General features: G+C 45.4%; 1 pseudogene; it reads right to left on the reverse strand.

The window, feature by feature from the left end:
* Positions 1-11719: 11719 nt before the first annotated feature.
* Positions 11720-11837, reverse strand: LOC120992952 (annotated as a pseudogene).
* Between the last annotated feature and the right edge of the window lie 14148 nt (positions 11838-25985).

The raw sequence follows: 25985 nt of genomic DNA on the forward strand, positions 1-25985 counted from the left end.
CCAAAGCCAAACTCTGTTCTATCCCATTTTCTGGGGAGTTTGTCTTTGGTCCCACTCTAGATAAAATTCTAGAGGGAGCGGCGGATAAGAAAAAGGGATTTCCGGAGGACAAGGAGTCTAGAAAGAAGCCCTTTCGTCAGTTCCAGCCCCAGCAGAGATCCTACAGGGGGAAAGGAAAAACTGGCAGATGGAGCTATCCAAAAGGGGGAAGAGGGAGAGGCTTCATCCTCAATCCCCAAAACCGACAAAATAAACAGCAATGACACCAGAGTAGGGGGGAGACTAAAGGGGTTTTTACCATCTTGGGAGCAGATCACCTCAAATCCCTGGGTTCTAAACGTAGTCTCTCAAGGCTACAAGATAGAATTCACATCAATCCCCCCAAGAAGATTCTGCATCTCATCCCAGAACAAAACAGAGCTTCCAAAAATATGGCAGGGCGTCCGAGACCTCTTAGATCTAGGGGTAATTCAGAGGGTCCCGCAACTAGAACAAAGGAGAGGCTTCTACTCCAACCTCTTCCTAGTAAAGAAACCAGACCAATCCCTGCGAACCATCATAAACCTAAAACCTCTAAACAGATCCATCTTATACAGGAAATTCAGGATGGAAACCATCACATCCACTATTCCCCTAATACAGAAAGGAGCGTTTATGTCGTCAATCGACCTCAAAGACGCATACTACCATATCCCTATTCATCATCTTTCTCAAAAGTACTTAAGATTCTCCCTAAAAGGGCCGGACGGCTTGATCCACCATTTTCAATATGTCGCCCTCCCTTTCGGCATCTCCTCGGCCCCCAGGGTCTTCACAAAGGTGGTAGTGGAAATGGTGGCCTATCTTCGTCAGGAAGGTATAACAATTATCCCATACCTAGACGACTTCCTTATTCTTGGCAATACAGAAGCCGAAAATCTGTCTGCAGCTCGGAGATTCTCAGAGTTCCTAGAAAGTCTGGGTTGGATCATAAATATAAAAAAATCCACGCTGATTCCATCCAGAAGAATAAGATTCCTAGGCGTAGAACTGGACTCAGCCCTGTTAAAGACCTTTCTCCCCCAGGACAAAACAGTGGCATTAATAGAGAAGATCCGAATGTTTCAGAGTTCTCACAGATGCTCCATCAGACGGTCCATGAGTCTTCTCGGAAGTCTAACTGCCTGCATCCCCTCGGTTGCCTGGTGCCAAAGCCACACAAGGGTAATCCAGAGTTGGATCGTAAGTGTATGGGATGGAAGACAGATAAACCTAGACAAAGATGTATGGATTCCTCAGTCCGTAAAATCAGATCTAAGCTGGTGGAAAGAAAGAAGAAGACTGCTTGGAGGTCTACAGTGGCGGAACTACCCGGCCGTTCAGGTAATAACAGACGCAAGTCTCGAAGGCTGGGGAGCAAAAATAGGAGACCACCTTCTACAGGGTACTTGGCCAGAAGACATAAGAAAAAGATCCTCCAATTACAGAGAGCTGTACGCTGTCCTCGAAGCATTAACAAAAGGAGAGGACCTACTGAGGGGTCATCATTTAAAAATTCTATCCGACAATACCACAACTGTGGCATACCTACGACACCAAGGAGGGACAAGGTCACGCCTGTTGGGTGCTGTAGCAATGAGAATCTTCTCCTGGGCAGAAGAGAACACCCTGTCGCTCTCCGCCATCCATTTAAAGGGCTGCGAAAACACAGTAGCAGACTACCTGAGCAGGGAAAAAATAGATCCAGGGGAATGGTCCCTGAACCGAAAGATCTTCCAGAGGATCTCAAAAAGATGGGGTCATCCGGAAGTAGACTTATTCGCTTCAAGAAAAAATACGCAAGTAGAATGCTTTTGCTCCCTAAACCAGGAGGACGGTTCGTGGGCAATAGACGCCCTATCAATTCAGTGGAGTTGGAGACTAGCTTATGCATTTCCCCCGATACCACTATTACCGCGAGTCATCCAGAAGCTTCTAGGAGAACCAACTACTCTCATCCTAATAGCCCCCCTATGGCCAAAGAGGAGCTGGTTCTCTACTCTAAAACAGCTATCGCTGGAGTATCCCTGGGAAATTCCTTTTCAGAGAGATATCTTAGTCCAGGGCCCACTTATGCATCCAGACCCAGGAATCTTCAGACTGGCAGCCTGGATCCTGAGAGCGAAACCTTAAAGAACAGAGGCCTGTCAGATAAGGTGATTCTCACGCTCAAGGCCAGTAGAAAAAAAGTGACATCTTCCATCTATTTAAAGATATGGAAAAGATACTGTTCTTGGTTAGGAATTGATCACCCGGACACCTCCTCTCCTCCCATCAACAAGATTCTGGACTTCCTCCAGAGCGGCATGGAATTAGGTCTGAGACCTAGTACTCTGAAAGTACAAATATCAGCCCTTAGTACCTTTTACGACTGCAGCTTAGCCAATCACAGATGGGTCAGGAGATTTATTAGAGCAGCTTCAAGGTTAAGACCCACCCTTAAATCTAGAGCTCCAACTTGGGACTTGAACATCGTCCTAGAAGGCCTAACAAAGCCTCCGTTTGTACCGTTATCAGAGATCTCCTTAAAACACCTTTCTCTGAAGACTGCTTTCCTGATAGCAATTACTTCAGCCAGACGTATTGGAGAACTTCAGGCCCTCTCCTGCAGGGAACCATATCTCCAAATTTGTAATGATCACATCCGCCTAACGCTCGACCCTGGGTTCCTCCCTAAAGTAGTCTCCTCCTTCCACCAGGAACAGGAAATTGTTCTACCTTCTATCACTAGGTCCGAAGTTGCAGGGTCTGGTGATAACATGTATCTCTTAGACGTTAAGGATACAGTAATTCAATACCTGGAGGCTACCAGGGCTCTTAGGTTAGATAATAATCTACTAGTTCAGTTCTCTGGAAAAAATAAAGGGAAGAAGCTAGCCAAATCCTCCATAGCTAGATGGATCAGGTCCACCATCGAGTGTTGCTACAGGATACAGGGCAAGCCCAGTCCCGGCAATATTAAAGCCCACTCCACTAGGGCCACTGCCTCCTCTTGGGCTGAAAAAAGAGGCGTCTCACTAGACCAGATTTGTAGGGCCGCAACCTGGGCTAGCACAAACACCTTTGTAAGACACTATCGCCTTAATCTTCCGGACTCGAATGAGGCTCTTTTTGGTCGGAAGATTATACAGGCCATATCCCCAACCATGTAGTCATTTGATACATCTCAATGTGGGCCGTCATGGTGGATGAAATGAAAAAACCGCAATTAGACTTACCGGTAATTCCGTTTCCTTGAATCCACCATGACGGCCCCGTACTATTCCCATCCCAAAAAAAAAACAAAAAAAACACACATATCATATATGTAATAAAAATAAATAAATAAATATATAAAATACGAGTTTAAGGGTATGAATCAATATCTTTTACTCTCTTTTCCACCTTTCGGATAATTTGTAAAGCACTGAGGAGGTGGAGGGGTGGGGGGAATTTAAACTCTCTATGTGTTCCTGCCCCTACAGAGGTCAAGGGTCAATCTCAATGTGGGCCGTCATGGTGGATTCAAGGAAACGGAATTACCGGTAAGTCTAATTGCGTTTTTTACCGGCAATGATAATTGCCAGTATTTTCTGGCCAGATCACACAGTGGGCCGCCCGTCCCAGCCCCTTAGGGTCCATTCACACATCCGTGTGTGTTTTGTGCATCCGCAAAACACGGACACCGGCAATATGCGTTCCGCATTTTGTGGACCGCACATCGCCGGCACTTAATAGAAAATGCCTATTGCGGACAAGAATAGGACATGTTCTATTTTTTTCCGGATCGGAAGTGCGGGTCCGGAATTGCGGACGTGTGAATGGAGCCTTAAAGAAAGCTGTTTAATTACATATCTGACGGGACCCAGGGAGAGCAGGGCAGCAGCATTATACAGTAGCAGGCAGGCTGAGCCTATGAGGAGCCGGCTCTACACCTGCCTGCTGACATTGATTGATGCTGCCCAGAGGTCGCTCAGGAGGAAGCCGAGGTCAGGAAGAAAAGACCTGGCCTACTATCAGAGGTGCTCTGCCTCCTCTGTGCCTCCTGACTGCATCAATCCTGCAGCCTCCAAGTAGGAAGGTAAGTGACCAATTTTTGTGTGTGTGTGTGTATGTGCCTATATATATATATCTATGTATGCATGTGTAAGGGATCAGAATCCATTTTGTATGAGTATTTCTTCCATCTTGTACATATGTGGAAAATTACTGAGCCAGCTGGCAGGACGTAGGGAGTCTCTGTGTATATAGATCAGAAGTTCCTAGCTGCAAGGTCAAGATAGCCGCCCCCTCGTTTCCTTATCAGAGTTTGACATACAAGAGAGAGTTATGTTCCTTCTGAGTTTCGGGATATACTGCTGAAGAATGTCAACTTTGAGATAAGTTGCTGCAGAAACTTTGTAATTATTAGAATTCTCTTAGTGTGGTGCAGAAGTATTGCCTTTGATGAATAACGAATCGAATCATTAGTTGTTATTTCCACCCCCTTGGAGGTGTGCCAGATTTGTCTGTGATTATCTGTAGTGTTATAAAGATGTATAATTTTGTGGAATAAAGTAGAGAGAATCTGATTCAGCAATGTGTCTGTGTCAGCTCTCTGAGCGCTCATAAGGACACTTCAATTGGGACCCCGACAATCATAGAGTTGGGGGTTTTGCCCCAACAAAACTTGGCGCCCAACGTGGGACTCGACTAAAGGACACTTCATTGATCTCCCGACCACTTGGATAATACGGACCTAGACGGACAGATATAAAAGACAGTGCTGCAAGGTAAGAGACTTTATCTTACATTACATCTGTGCCTCCCTGACCGGTTGTCTGGTTAGAAGGATTGTTGAAGGAACATACGTATTAAGTTATTTTTACAGTCGAGTCCATATTGATAATGAACCTTAAAAGTTTAAAATACCTATAATTGTTGGGTTTAGTTTCTGATCATGAGTAACTTTGATGATCTTTTTGGTCTGGCTTTAGGAGACCTATACAGTATAGTTTTTGTTTGTTCTTTACTGTGTTTGAAAAATTGCAGAACATTATAGAAAAGGAAATCTCAGTAACAGAGTACACTAGGTGAATAGTGAGGAAACTGAGGGGAAATAGACGTCTGGAATTGTGTTGCTTTCTATATTTGTTCTGGTACAGTTGAAGAGCAATGGGGAATAATTTCTTTATACCTGGAGGTTATAAGACAGCCAAAACATTGCTGAAGGAAAGAGGAGGTAAAGAGGGTCTGAAGAATGTGGACAGAGTGTTAGAGAAGGCAGGGATGAAGTATGGGAATCTTAACCTAGAAGTCTGGGAAAGATTCAGTAGGACACATTGTGGTTGGATAAATGATCATGGATGTGAGAAAGTGGTTGATACATGGATAAAAGTAGCTCGTGAGGTTGAAACTGAGGGATGGAGAGGAGAAGTTTTGTGCGGTAGATTGTTGTATACAGAAAGGCAGTACCATTCCTGGTTGACACGGGGGCAGCCAAAACAGTAGTAGACCAGAGTTTCTTGCGGCCACATCAGTTAACCCCTTGTTATGTATCGGCTGTGGGATTTACAGGTGAAACTGTTTTTGTCCGTGAATCTGAGCCAGTTAAACTAAAGATAAAAGACAGTACGGTTGTTATCCAATTGTTTGTTAAAGAAAACCTGCCAGAACCTCTTTTAGGGACTGATGTTTTGCAAGCACTGGGAGCCCACATACACTCTTATCCTGATGGCACTACCCGTGTAGATTTTAGGGCCCCAAAGAAGTATTATGTCCCTTAATAGTGATGCTGGCCCTGCCTGAGACAGAACCATCAGAATTAACCCTTGTAGACCAGACTGTTCTTGAGGTGGTACCGAAGGATTTATGGGCAACATCATAAACAGACATAGGGACATAGAGGACACTGTGCATCTTAAGCCAGGATGTCGGCCCCCTCACATGATGCAGTACCCCCTCAGTCATGCCCAGGATATAGCAGTGGTCAGTCATATTGATGCTTTTCTCCAGGCCGGTGTATTGATAAAAAGGGCATCTCATGATCTTAGAGAAGTTAACAAGGTGACAGTTTTGCAAACTCCAATAATCCCAAACCCACATACCTTACTGTCACAAGTTCCATCCACTGCTACGTGTTTCACAGTGATAGATCTGGCAAATGCTTTCTTTAGTGTCCCGCTGCATCCTGACTGTCAGTATCTGTTTGCCTTCACATTTACGGGTAACCAGTATACTTGGACCGTCCTGCCTCAGGGAGTTTAGATCTCCCCAACCATGTATACACAGGCTCTGCCATCTGTCCTTACAGACTGGGCACCGCCCGGCTCAGTGCTCCTGTTACAATACGTGGGCGATTTGCTCCTGTGTGCTGAAGACAGTGAGACTTGCTGTGAGGCAACGATATCTTTTTTACTTTTCCTGCATCAGAACGGGTGTAAAGCCTCAAAGCAGAAGCTGCAGTTTTGTAAAAACAAGGTTGTATTTCTAGGACACTGTCTCTCCCATGGAGCTCGCCACCTAACCCCAGAAAGAAAGGAGGCTGCTGAAAGGATACAAGTTCCCAAAAGAGCACAAAGCCTGAGGGTGTTTTTGGGGCTGGTATCATACTGTCGCCCCTGGATTAGACATGCCTCCATGTTAATGCATAAAAAAGGCAATGCAGCAACACTCTGCAAACCCAAATAAAGTACAATAATGACATAATTATAGAAAATATTTTGGTGCTAATGCTAAGCTTATTTTGCAAATTTGAGATTCTTGGCAAATATATTTTGTACAAAATTGGATTTAATGAAGGCCATTATGGCACCAAAAATGGTAAAAGGCAGAGTGGACCCAACATGCATGTGGAACCTGCACTCCCTGAATGCTATGGTGGCCATTATGGCACATAACAGGTAGTATTTAGTGTTAGGTTCCAGTCTGATAGAGATCACCTTGACGTTTTGCAGACGGGCCCAAATAATTTTGTACAAAATGTATTTGCCAAGAATCTCAAATTTGCAAAATAAGAGTAGCATTAGCGCCAGGAAGTTTTCTATAAATATGGCATTATTGTACTTTATTTGTGTTTGCAGAGTGCTGTTTCCGGCCATGGCAGTGTGCACCTGCACATTGGGATGTGCTGACTGACCCCCTTTTTTTTGCAGTTGTCCATGTTAATGTAGCCTCTGTATGATTGTCTGTCATCTTACACATTTCATCTTACAGAAGAGGCAGTGAATAATTTCCCTACATTGAAGCTGTGCATAACCTTGGCCCCAGCCCTGGGTATTCCAAAATATGATGAGGAATTCCAGCTGTTCTGTTCAGAAATGCAGGGTCGCAGCACGGCTGTACTTACTCAGAAACATGGTGACCGCCAGTGGCCAGTGGTGTACCTTTCAGCCAGGTTAGATCCTCTCGCCAGAGGCGCGCCCTCCTGTGTCAGGGCGGTAGTGGCAGTGCAGGCGATGATAGAAAAAGCCTCTGACATTGTGTTAGACTACCCGGTGATTGTACAAACACCCCATGACATAGAGGACATATGAACACAAGTTCAACCTCAGCATATTTCTATGGCCAGGCAACTCAGACTCCAGTGTGCACTCCTCATGCCGCTAACATTTCTTTCACAAGGTGTACTACTCTGAATCCTGCTACTTTGTTACCAATCACAGATTCAGAAATGGGGGAAGGGGGCATAGAAGGTACAGGCAGCCTCCTAAATGACATGATGGAACATGACCTCCATGATTGTGTACAATTAATGCAACAAGAAACATCAGGATTTAATCATGTCCATGAAAACCCCCTTGATAACCCTGATTTTGAGTATTTTGTAGATAGAAGCAAGTTGATGGGAGAGCACGGCCGGTCCACACTGATTATGCAGTGGTCACACAGCATGAGGTAGGGATAGCTGAACCACGGCCACCTCACATGTCAGCACAAGAGGCAGAGCTGAAGGCATTCACTGAGGCGTGGCCATTGGCCAAGGGGACTCAAGGTATGCTTTTGGTATTGCACATGACTATGGACCCATATGACAGGCTAGAGACTTTCTAACATCAGCAGGCCGGCCAATTAAAGATAAAGACTCTGTACTTGAACTTATGAACTCTCTGTTATTACCAGAGGAGGTCGCTATTATTAAGGCAAAGGCTCATACAAGATGTACCATGGTGGAAGTAAAAGGCAATGATCAAGCAGACAAGGCAGCCAAACAAGCTGCACTCCAGCCACTAAATGCTGACGCCACCCCGGTGAGAGCCTTGAGAACTAAGGACATTTCTGTAAGTACATTTCAAAGAATGCTCGAACAAGCCCCTCCCGAGGAAAAAGAACTTTGGGTAAAACAAGGGGCAAACCTGATGAACATTGAATTTGGAGAAACAAGGACAAACTTTGTCTACCGCGACCTCTATACCCATCTATGGCTCAGGAGACCCACGGGGCCACTCACCTATCAAAAGGTGCCATGGTAAGTGTGGTTAATGCAGGTTGGATTGCTCCAGGATTTTCTACAGTAGCCACTCGATTAGTACAAGGATGTATGGTCTGTGTGTAACGCCCCAGAGTGCCGTTACCACCTTTTCACCTTGCTACTGTCTCCTATGGTTAACCTCATGTCATCCTATGTATTAATTTCCAGGTCCTGCAAAATGCGTATTCATATTTATTGTTATGTATGCCTGGTTCACCAGCAGATGGCGGAATAAATGGCAGAGCTATTTTACCTAGAATGGAACCCTTCTTTCCACTCTAGCTCTCTCTAAGAGAGGGAGGGACTAGTTAGTGAGGATTTAATTCAGTTTTACCCCCTGCTAAGGGAGGTTGTGCAGCAGGTGCTCGTTCCTGTTGGACAAGCCCTGTCTAGGCCAGCCGAAGCACCTTCAGCTCTTCTGGACACAGAGGCCAAAGCCTGAAGCCTCAGAGACCAGAAGTAAAGTGTTCCCTGGATAAAGTTAGAGACAAACCAGATTACAGAACAAAGTACAGCATAAAGACGCAGCTAAATTCTACAGTTATCCTGTTAGCACAGCAGAGCCAGAGAGCAACATATGTAGTAGAGAGGAGTTTGCCTGCCACAGTTATTGCCAAGGCCGGCTGGAACCAAGACAAAGCCTGAAAATGTTTGGAGAAACATTTATTCAAGTAAAGCTGTTATTGAACTTCATCACAAGGTCTGGACGCAATTTATTTCTTCATCCCCTTTACCAACTACCCCTTTGTTCTGCTGCGGATGACACAGCCCGGGGTCCAGCATATCCAGGTAGGAGCACCGTGACAAGTGCAACACCATTAACGGACAGTTAGGCCACCCTACACCACTCTGGAATTCCTACACCTGGGTACAACCACATCACTAAAAGGGGCCCTGTGCCCTTGTTGCTTCACTACAACTGGCGTCACAACAAAATATTTATTCCATCACTAAAAGGGGACCCCTGGTCGAGGTCATAGCCCGCCGCATTTGCATTGAACAATCCTGGTCAAGTGGTGAAGACTCCAAGCAAGCACACCATCAGGCCACTTTACCCATTCCAGAGACTGCAGATAGACTACATACAGCTGCCTAAGGTAGGAGGATAGGAATTTTTCCTTGTGTGTGTTGATCTCTTTTCAGGGTGGCTGTAAGCCTTCCCAGTAGAAAAGGCAAATGCAAAGAACACAGCAAAGAAGCTGGTCAGTGAACTGGTGTGCAGGTATGGTGTCCCTGAAGTTATTGAATCAGACAGGATTATCCCCATTTGAGATCCTGTTTGTAAGCGCCCCCAGATTAGGATTGTATTTCCCACAACAGTTGCAAATGAACTATGATAGCCTAACAAGCTACATGCGGGCCCTCACATAGAGGCTTGAGCACAGCCATAAACAAGTGTTTGCTTCCCTTCCAAATTCAGTAGAAGGAACACACAGTCTGCAACCAGGAGACCGGGTGGTGATAAAAAGACATGTAAGGAAAGGCCTGTATCCCAGATTTAATGGTCCTTTCCAAGTCCTGTTGACTACTCATACAGCAGTAAAGGTTGAAGGAAAGCCCAACTGGATACACGCTTCTCACTGCAAGGAAGTTCTGACACCCAAGGATGAGGATCCTCCTGCTGATGGCCGCCCTAATCCTGGGAACAACGGCCCTGTACCAACAACTGAAGGAGAACTGGGACAATGCACTTATCCGACACCACCAGGTGCTGTTCAGAGGACTCAATGACACTGACAGTAAAATTAAGGACTGTTGGATCTGTAATCACAGTCCCGTGAGTTCAAGAACTATGCCTTATCTGGCAATCCCTTTGACTTTTAAAGAACTTATTCATATGTCTTGTTGGAGGTTTGTTTCATAAAGAAGACCAGGGCCTGATGATCAGAAGTATAACCCCACTTCAGTCCCTCTCCCCATAGCAGGGTGGGTGGAGGCTCCCTGGTGGCAAGACATACAATGATGCAAGTATTTTTTTTTTTTTTTCCTATATTTTTTACTTGAAAGCCCGAAGAGCGTGCTTTCTTCACCCCTGCAACAAAATTTTGCAGCGTGCCACACAAAAACGTGCACTGGGTTGCGGTCTATCACAGGCCCTCTCCAACAGGAGAACGGCCCCCCACAAACCATTCCCTGTCCCTCTGGGCCTATGGCTCCTGCAAAGGACTGGGACAAGTGGCATCAGCCGAAGCCGAGGGTACGCCCATCTATGCTCCCGGCTTTCGCCTCGGCTGCCACCCAGGATTTGCAGTGGGTTAAGGAACCAATATGGCCACACACACGCCCCCCCCTAGACCTCAAGGTGGGTTGCCCGTAAGGGCGCTGCAACCTCGAAAATCCAGTGACAAACAAACGTGTAATGTGCACACAGTGAAAACACAAAAATAAATAAGTGAATGTGTGCCGATTACGGCCCGGACATTCGGCCGGAATTATAAAAATTCCTCATCTTGTCAAGGCCGAAGCCAAACAAAGAGAGGTGTGTGCTAAAATTGCGAAGAAAATGAGTGCTGTGCAAATGTGCCATACTCAGTGGGCCCAGACACCCTGTGAGTTTAGGCACCCCAGGGTCACCAGTCCTGGGGCACTATGCACTTCGGGCTTTCAACACAACCCAGCCTCATGGCTTCGATCCAGCAGAGCTGAGAGGTCACATCGCATTGGCATCAGTGCCACCCATGCTCCGTAAACCCAGGGTTACTGTGTGGTTCTCTGTTCTGCTCAACGTCACATTGTCACGGTGGGTAGGATACAAGATATAATAAACACACAAAAAAACTCAAAACAAGCGTCTAGGCCAGAAGCTGGGGATAAAGGTCACCTCCTGCCAATTCCCTACCATACCTCTCCCTGGACTTCTGTGCCCACGTTCAGACCCTAAAGGTGGGAATCAACGTGCCCCCGTGCCTAAGGCTGAAGATTCCCTAAAGTCCCTGAGATGGTGGAAAGGGGGAAAGAGGCAGCCTGCTTCCTCAGGTCCTGGAGGAGGCAGGTGTCTCTCTAACAGCCTAGACAGAACACAAAAAGGAAACCAAAACCAACTTATCTTGTAGCGGAACAGAAACAGCAAATCCACCTTTCCTCAGAGCAAGATAGAAGCTATAACCCGCACAGGACACTGGGAAGGGGCGTAATTTAAACTCACACAAACAACCCCACCCAGTGCACCTGAAGGGAGGCAGATACAGCTCAAGTCCAAAACAAACAAAAAACTACACACGTGCTGCTAACCTGGCAGACCTCCACACATAACCTGAGCAGGGCATGACACACATAGGATAGGTTGGATATTCAACCCCCCCATGGACGGAGTACAGTCCTGGAGCGTAGCTCGACTGAAACTGAAGAACAGATACTGCACTTGATCTTAGCCAAGAGGCCGAGAAGCGATGCTCCGAGCCAGATGGACCGGATGTAACATCAGATGCTGTCCGCCCAGCCGGCTTTAAAACACGCAGCATTTAACATAATGCCGATACTTCATCCTCCAATCCGCACGTCTGGCAGCCGCACTTAGGGTAAGCTTCCACTGACCACCAATGATTTACTGCTCTGTACTTTTTGTTTTATTTTATTTTGTTAACTGTGTTTTGAGCCTGTCCTGTGGAATATAGTCTATAAAATACTTTAATTCTCTTTTGACATCTTAATACATATAAAGGTCTCCTACCTATAGATACAATTTAGATATAATTTATATTCCAGTCTGCAACCTCAATACATGCCTCATACTATATCTATTGATCATTATACTTACCTAGGCTGTGTTGTCCAATTTTATCTACATGAGTCTCTTACCATATATAAATATATATATAAACTCATGTGTATATATATGTTTTTATTACATTTCCAGCAACCTTGATCTCTGCACAATGTCACGGATGGTGTTGCAGAAAACTGGAAGTTATAAATAAACATCCGACTGACTTGATCCCAAACTAAGGAACATATCGGTGGGCCCTATAAAACCCCTAGAGCTCTCCCTGACTGCTCTGCCCATGCAAAGATCTTTATGATAGAAAATTGCATGCCCTCGTACCTAGACTGTGTGACACCTGAAAACCCTATAATAGTGAGGGGACACGACCACCGGCTCCCTGCACTTAATACGGAGGGAGTCAGGGTCACCTAGAATCAAGCCAACACGAAAACACAAATAAAGGAAAAGACTTATCTGAGGAACCAGCAGTTGCAGCATCTAGCAGTGAGCACAATCCAGAAAGTAGTATAAACCACAAAGTGAGGAAGTATGAGAGGGGATATAAAGGGAGGCAATCAGTGTAAATAGATGACAGCTGGGAGAAGGAAAAGGGATGACAAAGTGAAACCAAAACAAAGAACATCATGCAAGAGGTACAGAAGAACGTCTGCCAGAGCTTCTCAGAGAGCTGGCGGTGACAGTACCCCTCCCTCTACGAGTGGACTCCAGACACTCAGAGCCCACCTTTTTAGGATGGGTCCTATGGAAAGCCCTGATAAGACGAGTGGCCTTAATGTCCGCCACTGGGACCCACATCCTCTCCTCAGGACCATAACCCTCCCAATGAACGAGATACTGGAGAGAACCGCGGATAATGCGAGAATCCACAATCCTAGAGACCTGAAATTCAAGATTACCATCAACAACAATCGGAGGAGGTGGTAAAGAGGAGGGTACAGTGGGTTGGACATAAGGTTTTAATAGGGACCTGTGAAAAACATTATGGATCTTCCAAGTCTGAGGAAGATCAAGATGGAAGGCAACGGGATTGATGACGGACAAGATCTTGTAAGGCCCAATAAACTTAGGACCCAACTTCCAGGAGGGAACCTTCAGTTTGATATTCTTTGTAGACAACCACACCAGATCACCCACGCTTATATCTCTCACTCATCCTCTTCAGATTACCCTGAATCTTTTGCCAAATAAATGACAAAGACGAGGAAAATCTCTCCTCATCAGGTAAACCAGAAAAGCCCTCTCCAGAGAATGTCCCAAACTGCGGATGAAACCCATATGCACCAAAAAATGGTGACTTATCCGAGGACTCCTGGCGACGGTTATTTAAAGCAAACTCAGCAAGGGACAAAAAAGAACACCAATCCTCCTGATTCTCTGCCACAAAACAGCGCAGATCGGTCTCCAGATTCTGATTGACGCGTTCGGTCTGACCATTCGACTGCGGGTGAAAAGCAGAAGAGAACGACAACCGAACCCCCAAGCGAGAACAGAAAGCCTTCCAGAATCTGGAAACAAACTGCGTGCCCCTATCAGAAACTATGTCTGAAGGAATGCCATGCAATTTGACAACGTGACCAACAAATGCTTGTGCCAGCTTTTTAGCATTGGGTAACCCAGGAAAGGGTATGAAATGCGCCATTTTGCTAAAACCGTCCACTACTACCAGAATCACAGTCTTCCCCGAGGAACAAGGCAGGTCCGTAATGAAGTCCATGGACAGATGCGTCCAAGGACGGGAAGGAATTGGTAATGGGAGGAGAGAACCCGATGGCTGTGAATGAGGGACCTTGGCATTAGCGCAGGTCTCGCAGGCTGCCACAAAACCCTCAACAGTCTTACGAAGAGCCGGCCACCAGAATCTCAGAGCAATGAGATCCACTGTGGCTCTACTCCCCGGGTGCCCAGCAAGGACAGTATCGTGGTGCTCCTTAAAAACCTTGTGTCGTAAAGCGAGAGGCACAAACAACCTCCCAGGAGGACAAAGATCAGGAGCCTCTGCCTGGGCTGCCTGAACCTCTGCCTCCAAATCAGGATAAAGAGCAGAGACGACCACCCCTTCAGCCAAAATGGGACCCGGGTCTTCAAAGTTCCCCCCTCCCGGAAAACAACGTGACAGGGCATCAGCCTTCACATTTTTTTTCACCCCAGGGCGGAACGTGACAACAAAATTAAACCTAGAAAAGAATAAAGACCATCTGGCCTGTCTCGGGTTCAGACGCTTGGCTGATTCCAAGTAGGCCAGATTCTTATGGTCGGTAAACACGGTAATAGGGTGTCTGGCTTCCTCTAGCCAATGGCGCCAATCCTCAAACGCTAATTTGATGGCCAACAACTCCCTATCTCCCACATCGTAATTTCTCTCCGCGGAGGAGAGTTTCCTTGAGAAAAAGGCACACGTCGCCATTTGGCAGGAGAGGGACCCTGAGACAAGACCGCACCCACACCCACCTCAACAATGAAAGGCAGAGAGACATCAGGTTGTACCAAGATGGGAGCGGAAGCAAAACTCTCTTTGATACTAGAAAAGGCCTTAAGCGCATCTACCGACCAGGAGGAAAAATCTACCCCCTTTTTAGTCATATCAGTGAGTGGCTTAACAACAGAGGAATAATTCAAAATGAACTTCCTGTAATAATTAGCAAAACCCAAAAACCGCATCAGCGCCTTCTGATTCTCAGGAAGCTCCCAATCAAGCACAGCGCGGACCTTCTCAGGGTCCATGCGAAAACCAGAAGCGGAGAGAAGAAAACCCAGAAATTGAATTTCTGGAACCGCAAACACACATTTTTCCAGTTTAGCGTACAATTTATTCTCCCGCAGAATTAGCAAGACCTGACGTAGGTTGTGGAAAAAATCAAAATGGCATCCAGATACACCAGTACAAATTTCCCCATTAAATGATAAAAAATGCTGTTCACAAAATGTTGGAAGACGGCTGGAGCATTCATCAAACCAAAGGGCATAACCAAATTCTCGAAATGGCCCTCAGCGGTATTGAAGGCCGTCTTCCATTCGACCCCTTCCCTGACTAGGTTGTATGCCCCTCTTAAATCCAACTTAGAAAAAACTTTAGCCCCAACAATCTGGTTAAACAGGTCCGGGATCAGAGGAAGCGGATAAGGGTCACGAATTGTGATACAGTTCAGCTCCCTGAAATCCAGACATGGTCTTAAAGAACCATCTTTTTTCTTAACAAAAAAAAACCAGCGGCAACAGGTGACTTCGAGGGTCGGATGTGTCTCTTTCTTAGGCTCTCAGAGATATAAGTACGCATAGCGACCCTTTCAGGTTGGGAGAGATTGCATAAACGTGATTTTGGCAGCTTGGCGCCTGGGATGAGATTAATAGGGCAATCGTACTCCCGGTGGGGGGCAACTCCTGGACACCACTCTCGGAAAACACATCCGAAAATTCTGAGAGAAAAGATGGTACAGTCTTGGTAGAAACCTCTGAAAGAGACGCCGTGAGGCAATTCTCTCTGCAAAAGTCACTCCAACCATTTATTTGCCTTGCTTGCCAATCAATGGTGGGGTTATGTTTAGTGAGCCAGGGTAGCCCCAACACTAGAGGAGTAGGTAATCCGCTTAGGACGAAACATGACATATCCTCAACATGAGCATCACCCAAAGTCAAACGGATATTGTGAACTATGCCCTTTAACGATTTTTGAGAAAGTGGAGCGGAATCGATAGCAAAAACAGGTATATCCTTTCCCAAAGTACATACCTGGAAACCATGTGTTATAGCAAATTGATTATCAATGAGATTGACAGCTGCTCCACTATCTACAAAAATCTCACAAACAATGTTCTTGCTATCTAGCGCCACCCTGGCAGGTAGGACAAAACGGGAACTACAAGCAAACAGAAAACCTTCAATTTTCTTTTTGTTTCTTTATTACCCTCAGAAAACTCCCTGAATCTCCTAGAGGGGCAAACATTTGCCAAATGATTTATACTTCCACAACAGAAACAAACCCTCCTCTGAGAGCTGAATCCTCTACTATCAGAAGCAAGCAAACCCAGCTGCACGGCCTCCTGCTCAGAGGGGATTGAGAGAGACTGAGGCCCCTGCAGACTGAATGAGACAGCCCCACTGTCCTTGGACTGAATATGACAGGAAGGAGTGATCTCTCCACTCTCTCTAAGACGCCTGTCAATACGAACAGCTTCAGACATGGCAGACTCTCATGAAAGGCAAATGCATCTTTCAATCCCTCCGAAAGACCATGGCAAAATTGACTGCGGAGTGCAGCATCATTCCAACCAGTATCAGCTACCCATCTCCGAAATTCTGAACAATATATCTCTGCGGACTGTTTACCCTGGCATAAAAGATGCAGTTTAGATTCAGCCAGAGAAATACGATCCGGGTCATCATATATCTGACCCAGGGCTACAAAAAATTCATCCACCGATCGGAGGGGCCGTGCCCCCCACCGGCAGCGAAAAAGCCCAAGACTGAGCGTTATCCCTGAGCAGCGAGATGATGATCCCCACCCTCTGCTCCTCATCACCAGAGGAATGGGGAAGTAGGCGAAAATGGAGTTTGCAAGCCTCTCTAAAACGAACAAAATTCTCACTACCGCCGGAAAATGTATCCGGAAGCGAGATCTTAGGCTCGGAACAAACTCCATGAACGCAAGCAGAACCGGTCACCTGAAACTGAGACACAGTTTTACGGAGATCTGCTACCTCCAGTGAAAGACCCTGCATGCGGTCAATCAAGGCTGTTTTCCCGCCCTCTCAACCACTCCCGTAGCAAGCAACCCTCCATAACGACTCAGTAGAATAATTTAAAAGCAGAGAGTGACATTGCAGAAGGTTTTCTGCTTAAATGAAGTGAAACTCCATATGTGTAACACCCCTAAAGAGAAACATAAATGTTAAAACTCCCATCCCCTGATAGCAGTACTACTGTGCCTAACAAAATTTTGACAATATAAGTTTAGCTTAGAAAGTCAGATAACAGGACAAAACGCAAAATCATTATACTCCACCCAAGATGCTCGACCCGAGTTCATGTTCCCAGAAGCTCTCTGGTCCTCTTGCATTGTTCTTTCGGAGCTAGATCGGGATCTTGCCGTTTTCTTGAGACGGTTTGGGTGTCCACTTCAGCAGCATCTTTCTTCCTTTCTTCCCACTGTGGTTTGCCTGGGCAGTTGACGATTCCGTCTTGCAATGCCTGTTTGGATTTTTGTGAGGATTGAAAGGTAGCGCATGAACCATCCGCTTTAAAGATTTTCACAGTAGCTGGGTACAATAAGGCGAATTTCACATGTGCGTGGTACAGTTCTGAGCATACACTGGCAAACTCTTTTCTTTTTCTACTGACCTCCACCGAGAAATCTTCTAATATAAGGATTTTGTAATCCTTCACTTCCAGAGGTGCTTTTCCCCTTTTGTAGGCTCTCAATATAGCATTTTTTACTGAGAAATCTAGATATCTCGCTATCACCTGTCTGGGGCGCTGTCTCAAAGCAGGGTGTCTCTGCTCATCTTGTGGGGCCCGGTGTAGTCCTGCTACAGGGGTGCCAATCCTGTGAGCCCTATCCACTTTGCAGAACCCAGGGAGATTTAGCGCTTTCGGTATATCTTGCTCACAAATATCTAGAAGATCTTGTGACAGGGACTCAGGTAAGCCGAGTAATCAAAAATTGTTCTGTCGTGAACGGTTTTCAAGATCATCCAATTTGTCACTAATGCGCCGATTTTCACAAATGAGTGCCTTGACAGTGCTGAGTAGCACTGTGCCTTCTTCCTCTAGGGTACTCACTTTTTCTTCCATCTCGCTTATGCGGCGATGGTGATCAGCCAACTCTTGGTGCAAGTTGGAGAGGGACATTGCCACAGTAGATATAAGTGAGTCCTGCAAGGTAGTATTCTAGCAGCAACTTCTAATGCTAGCTGTTTATAGTCTACTTTTGTTTCTTCCATGCTATTGTTCGATAGTTCCTCTGAAGGGAGTGATGCAGAGCTTTCAGGTATAGCTGATTGCGCGGGATCCTCCATCTTGGAGGTAGGTGCTGACTGCTTCGCCGTCTTCTGCTGGGATTTTTGTCTCATTCTGCCCCCTGATCGTATGATAAAACGGTCCATAAATGGTAGTACCGATCCAAGGATAGTGTGGACCCAGCACTAGCCCGAAGACACTGCTGGTCAGGCAGGGAGCAGGTGATTAGCGGAGCTTGTGAAGCGGAGCTCTAACAGGAGCAGCCGACCATGCTGGCGCCAGAAACGGAAGTCAAGATTCATTTTTATTTATAAAAAAATACCAAATTTGCCAAAAATTGGGAAAAATGTGCAAATTTCCAAGTTTTAATTTCTCTACTTCTATAATACATAGTAATACCTACAAAAATAGTTATTACTTTTCATTCCCCATATGTCTACTTCATGTTAGGATCATTTTGGTAATGACATTTTATTTTTGGGGGACGTTACAAGGCTTAGAAGTTTAGAAGCAAATCTTGAAATTTCTCAGAAATTTTCAAAAACCAACTTTTTAAGGACCAGTTCAGTTCTAAAGTCACTTTGTGAGGCTTACATAATAGAAACCACCCAAAAATGCTAGAAACTACACCCCTCAAGGTATTCAAAACTGGTTTTACAAACTTTGTTAACCCTTTAGGCATTCCACAAGAATTAATGGAAAATAGAGATACAATTTCAAAATCTCAGTTTTTTGGCAGATTTTCCATTTTAATAATTTTTTCCAGTTACAAAGCAAGGGTTAACAGCCAAACAAAACTCAATATTTATGGCTCTGATTCTGTAGTTTACAGAAACACCCCATATGTGGTCGTAAACCGCTGTACGGGCACACGGCAGGTCGCAGAAGGAAAGGAATGCCATACGGTTTTTGGAAGGCAGATTTTGCTGGACTCGTTTTTTTACACCATGTCCCATTTGAAGCCCCCCTGATGCACCCCTAAAGTAGAAACTCCAAAAAAGTGACCCCATTTTAGAAACTACAGGATAGGGTAGCAGTTTTGTTGGTACTAGTTTAGGGTACATATGATTTTTGGTTGCTCTATATTACACTTTTTGTGAGGCAAGGTAACAAGAAATAGCTGTTTTGGCACCGTATTTTTTTTGTTATTTACAACATTTATCTGACAGGTTAGATCATGTGGTATTTTTATAAAGAAGGTTGCTACGGACGCGGCGATACCTAATATGTATACAATTATTTTATTTATGTAAGTTTTAGACAATGATTTCCTTTTTGAAACAAACAAAATCATGCTTTAGTGTCTCCATAGTCTGAGAGCAAAAGTTTTTTCAGTTTTTGGGCGATTATCTTAGGTAGGGTCTCATTTTTTGCAGGATGAGATGTGGTCGGTTTGATTGGCACTATTTTGGGGTGCGTATGATTTTTTGATCGTTTGCTATTACTCTTTTTGTGATGTAAGGTGAAAAAAATAGCTTTTTTTACACCGTTTTTTTTTTTTTTTTTTTTTTTTACGGTATTCACCTGAGGGGTTAGGTCATGTGATATTTTTATAGAGCAAGTTATTACGGACGCGGCAATACCTAATATGTATACTTTTTTTTATTTATGTAAGTTTAATAATATCATTTTTGAAAAAAAAAATCATGTTTTAGTGTCTCCATAGTCTGTGAGCCATATATTTTTTTTTTTTTGGGCCATTGTCTCATGTAAGGGCTCATTTTTTGTGGGATGAGGTGACGATTTGATTGGTACTATTTTGATCACTTTTATTACCTTTTTTGGGAAGTAAGGTGAGCAAAATTTCAATTTCATCATAGTTTTTATTTTTTATGCCGTTCACCGTGCGGGGAAAGTAACATGACCATTTTATAGATCAGGTCGTTACAGACGCAGTGATATCAAACATGTGTAGGGAATTTTATTTTTTTCATTTTTAATCAGTGATAAATGTGTTTTTTTATTTAATTTTTTTGACCCAGACCCACTTGGTTCTTGAAGATCCAGTGTGTCTGATGTCTGTATAATACAGTACTGTACACTATATAGTGTACTGTACTGTATTTTCACTTTACATAGTCTGATTAGACTTCTGCCTTTAGCAGAAGTCTGATCAGCACCATGGACAGCCTCTGATCAGCACCATGGACAGCCGGACGTCTGTGAAGGCATCCGGTTGCCATGGTGACCATCACTCGCTGCCACAGCAGAGCAGTGGGTGATGGGGAGGAAGGGGGGCCCCCTCCCTCTCCCATCGGAGGCTGAAAAGGCACAGCAGCCCCCGATGGGAGAGGGAGGGAGCTACCTCCCTGTTAACCTCTTCCATACAGCGGTCCCTACGGACCGTGGCATGGAAGGGGTTAAACGCCTGACATCTGTGCCAGCACAGATGTCAGGCGTTTCAAGCAAATGTGCTGACACTCTGCAAACTGCTCGGACATCCTGAGAGAGGGGGCGGGCGGATGATCGCATGCCTGCCCGCCCCCCCAGCACCGCCCTGATGATCGTGGCCCTCCCGCCTGCACTGCCGCACCGCACCAATCAAGGGGAAGGAATAAAACTGTAGGGGTGTTACTAAGTGGTGCTCCGAGGGCTTTGGAAACCCCTTGATGCTCCAATAAGGCCATTAACATATCACTAAAAACTTGCTTTTCTCAGGAATTTGATAACAGAAATGCATAATCATGGTACTGTTTTTTTCAGCATGATCAAACCTACCACACTATATGCCTGGTTTAATATGGTTGATCCTGCTGACAGATGCTCTTTAACAGATGTGGGCATCACAGGCGATTCCACCACTGATATATCACTCAGATCCAGTATCCAGATAGGTTTACCATTAACCCCTTAAGGACCCTGGGATTTTCCATTTTTGCGTTGGCGTTTTTGTTTTTCACTCCTCGCCTTCCAATAGTCCTAACTTTTTTATTTTTCCATTTACATAGCCTTATGAGGGCTTCTTTTTTTTGCGGGACAAGTTGTAGTAGGAAGCGGGGTGTACGGGGCTGTGTGAGGGCTCATTTTTTGCGGGATGATCTGTTCTTTTCAGTGATACCAATTTTAAGTGTGCGCGACTTTTTGATCACTTTTTATTAAAAAATTATTGGGTAGTTGAAGTGACAACTATGCTATGCCATTTGCCGTATGCCATTAATATTGTTATATTTTAATAGTATGGGCATTTTCACCCGCGGCGATGCCCATGATGTCTATTTTTTTATTGGTTAAGTATTTTTATTTTAAGGAAAGGGGGATGATTTGAACTTTTAGGGTTTTTTACATTTATTTTTTATATTTGCAAAAACTTTTTTTTTACTTTTTTTAAGTCACCTTGGGTGACAATAACTGGCAATCATTCGATTGTCCATAGTATTCAGTGATGGTTAAATAGCCATCATTGAAGACTTAATTTGCACTATATCAATACAAGGCTGCCACCTAGTGGCCTGTATTGATATATACATCTAATTGACTCTGAAGCCGGCTTGAGGCTTCAGTCAATTAGCGCAAGGTAACAGGTTCCCCAATCTCAGCCGGGGAACGCTGTTACCGGACCGGAAGCGCGCGACTTCTGGTTCCAGTATGCACAGATGCCGTGGTCACAGTTGACAATGGCATCTGAAGGGTAAGATGTATGCGATCAGCAGAAACCCCGCAGCTAAGGCGCCCGAGCGGGCACCATGTTTAGGGATCAGACCCATTACGTACAGCTACGTCATGGGTCCTTATACCGCAGGAATGTACATATAATAATAATCTAATTTATTCCGCAGCTTTACAACCTGAGGGTTCATGTACAGACAGAATCATACATTACATAGCAACAAACAAGTCAACAATTAAAACAAGAGCAACGAGGGCCCTGCTCACAAGAGCTTACAATCTATGAGCAGTGACACATAAGGTAAAAAGTGCTTGTTTTGTACAATGGTCCAGGCATCATATGGAGTGTCAGTGACAGAAAAAATGCTCAGGGATCGCTAGATTTCCCCAACATTCCTCTCATGTGTGTACTGGTTCCCAGGAAGCATGTATCTCATCCAGGGAAAGGAACCCAGGAGAGCCGAGTACTTCAAGCAAAGAGTTGTTTGCTAATACATACATGTCCACCAGTGGGTAAGAGGGTTATGTCCATGTGCCCACACTGCTCTTACCCACTGGTGGACATGTATGTATTTCTTACATGGCAGCCCTTATTTACTGCAGGGCATGATTGAAGAGGGGAACACCTCTTCTATCATCTATCACAGGGATCAGCAACCTCCGGCACTCCAGCTGTTCAGAAACTACAACTCCCAGAATGCTTTACTCACTTCTGTGGGAGTTAGAAGAACAGTCGAGCATGTTTGCATGCTGGGAGTTGTAGTTTTACATCAGCTGGAGTGCCGAAGGTTGCTGATCCCTGATCTATCATCATCTACGGTCCACTGACTCTATGGAGATTATTTGATTTAATTTCCCTTCCCTCTTATGATTTTTCTATGTGATTCACTAATTTGGTCAGTTTTTTACCTTGCATTAAGTATACCCTATTTTGTCCGTTTCCCCTGATGAGTTATCTAATGAAACGTGGCACGTCGGGAACCATTTTGTAGGGTCTCTTAGGGATATTGGCCGGGTTTAGGGTCAGGTATCCCCAGCCCCCTTCACATCAATAGGGTGATTTAGGGTAAGTTGTTCCTGATGTCCTAACTATACAAGATGACAAGAGCCACCCATCTGCATGCCTGCGTCGCATCCATTGTAGTGCATCAAGGTACCAGAAGAACTTCCACTCTCCAATAGCCATCTGGGATCGGTGTCGGTTTACATCTAATGAACGACACCAAGGCATCTTGATTGGTGAGATTATTCCATTTTTTTTTCTATTGTATTCTATGGACCTTGCACTGCTTTATGGCTCCAATTTAGGGCATCATATACTATATTATTTACTTTATTCATTTTTGTATGTCTGTCTGGTGCAACGTTTTTATCACAGTAACGAGTAAAAGTTACGTTTTATCTCCCTCTTTGCCCCCTCGGGGGTTTTGGTAGCATACATTTATTTTGTGCACTTGTACTGCACTTCTGTCATTGTCTCTGACTGCATTCCCACAGGGGTTAAATATCACAATTGATTGACCAAATGAAGATCACACGGTCAGATAAATCAGTGATCTAGTCATCATGCTGTGAGATGAGGAAACAGCTCTCATTGTGTCAACATTGTATTTGTGTAAATGAAGTTAAAGGGGTTATCCAAGTTCTCAAACAGCCCTCCCATGTGCCGGGCCCCTCACAGGTAATATACTTACCCCACTCCCCGCGATGCTCCTGGTCCAGGCACCACCGCTGCTGCTTCTCCCTGTACACTGTTGAAAACATCCGGTGTCGGGCGATAACAGCCAATGGCAGGTGGGGATGGGCCTCCCTAGCAACGCGGGTGATGCTAGGAAGGCTCGTCCACACCTGCCACTGGCTGCCACCCCCCCACCCCAACACCGGATGTTTTCATCAGTGTACAGGGAGAAGCAGCAGCGGCGGTGCCAGGTCCAGGAGCGTCGCGGGGAGCCGGGTTAGTATATTACCTGTGAGGGGCCCGGCGCATGGGGGGCTGTTTGAGAACTTGGATAACCCCTTTAAATGATGTAACTGACACTCTGATGTTTGGCCACAAGGGGCTGCTGTTTCCTAAGCATAGCTAAAAAGACAGCATTTCGATATTCATGTCATGTTAAACTCTCAGAGGGTGGGGTCTCCAGCCTGGAAAAGAAAGTGAAGCAGCAGCCATCTTAGAGTGAGCCTGGGAGAAGCTACAGGAGCTGTGTGTGAGGAGAATCCTTTGACATCCAGGGGTAAGAGCATCCTTCAGGAACCAGAGCTGCAACCAAGTGTAGTGTCCATGACCCTGATCTTGTCCAGAGAAAGGGGAATTGCTGCCAGGAACACAGAAAAGAGCTGAGGAGTAAAGCCACAGACTCTGCGGTACCGCACGCTTATAGGAGAAACCCTTGTTCCGTCCATAGTCACCAGCTTATACAAAGCAGACCCGGGTCGGTAAGACTAATCGTGCGCGTACTTCAGCACAGTTTTGGCGCCTAGGATCCTAGAGACGGAGACCAGGCCTGTAGTCAGTTAGTTAGCTTTTCTGTTTGTGTCAGACCACAAGGATTGTTAAATCATAACAAGGACTTCACATTTAAAGTGCCAGCTCACACCGGAAAGCTAAGAAGCATCACAACGATTCAAGCCAGGCTGCTGTTTATTCAGAAGAAACACTATAGGCACGTGCTCTATGACCAGTTATTGGGGGGGGAATATATTTATAGCATGTATTAAGATTGTAAGCTGCTGTGCTGTACCGCATGCTAGCCCGCATCACACACCCAAATAATTGTTCCTGATTCTAGAGTAATAACAGGTAAGGCATGGCTGGTCTATTTGAGCCCGCCAGTAGGTAAATTCACCGCTTTTCCTCCGGCATTCCCCATAGGGCGCCGCGCTGTACAGCACAAGGGTCTCAGCCTTCTGGCTGGATGTATGTACATTTATTTGTGTGTAACCAGCATCTGTGGTCACGTTCAATACCACATTTAAGTAAAATACGGTTTTGGCAAAACTGGTGTCGGAGTTGCTTTTCCTATTCGTGACTTCGCTGTATCCTGGGAAGCCCACACCGGTACACGGCTTACAATGCCACCAATATTACTGTCTCCGCACAGGAGGGTTAGTCTGTAGGAGCAATGAATCTCACAGCGCTAGTAGAAAGTATAATATGAGCCAAAAAGACAATGTCTGTTTGGAACAATCTACGTGATAAAACCACGGCACATACAAAGATAAGATGCAAGCGAAGCGTCTTTAATGCTCCAGCTCAGAAAATTCAACATCAGTGTTTCGGTTCATCAAGACACAAGCATACATAAGACATAGCTAAAGGGAACGATGGTAATGCTGTCATGGCGCATATATAAGATTTTCTTTAATTTTTAAAGGGTTTGTTGATCTCTGGGGCCCTTTTCATCAGATCTTCATAGCTGAACCTGTGGAGGGAATCATACTTACCTGAACCCCACCACAGATCTCGGGTCTGTCCTCGTCAACATCCTGTTTGACGCTGGTCGAATGAGTGGTCAAAGTGGCAACGTGTCACCCACACGACATGTCACAGCTCTGGTCAGTTATTGACTGCAATGACCACATGACCCGCATCAAACCGGATGTTAACCGCCTCCGGACCGCCGAACGCAGGGACACGTCCTGGAGGCGGTCGATTCATTCCTCCTGGACGCATATACGCGTCCTCTCGCGAGACGCAAGATTTCCTGTGAATGCACGCACACAGGCACGCGCGTTCACAGGATCGGAAGGTAAGCGAGTGGATCTCCAGCCTGCCAGCAGCGATCGTTCGCTGTCAGGATGTAGATGCAATTTTTTTAACCCCTAACAGGTATATTAGACGCTGTTTTGATAACAGCGTCTAATATACCTGCTACCTGGTCCTCTGGTGGTCCCTTTTGCTTGGATCGACCACCAGAGGACACAGGCAGCTCAGTAATAAGTAGCACCAAACACCACTACACTACACCCCCCGTCACTTATTAACCCCTTATTAACCCCTGATCACCCCATATCACCCCATATAGACTCCCTGATCACCCCCCTGTCATTGATCACCCCTCTGTAAGGCTCCATTCAGACATCCATATGTTTTTTACGGATCCACGGATACATGGATCGGATCCGCAAAACACATACGGACATCTGAATGGAGCCTTACAGGGGGGTGATCAATGACAGGGGGGTGATCACCCCATATAGACTCCCTGATCACCCCCCTGTCATTGATCACCCCCCTGTCATTGATCACCCCCCTGT

This window comes from Bufo bufo, chromosome 2 (assembly GCF_905171765.1).
Source record: "Bufo bufo chromosome 2, aBufBuf1.1, whole genome shotgun sequence".
NCBI classification, from domain to species: Eukaryota; Metazoa; Chordata; class Amphibia; order Anura; family Bufonidae; genus Bufo; species Bufo bufo.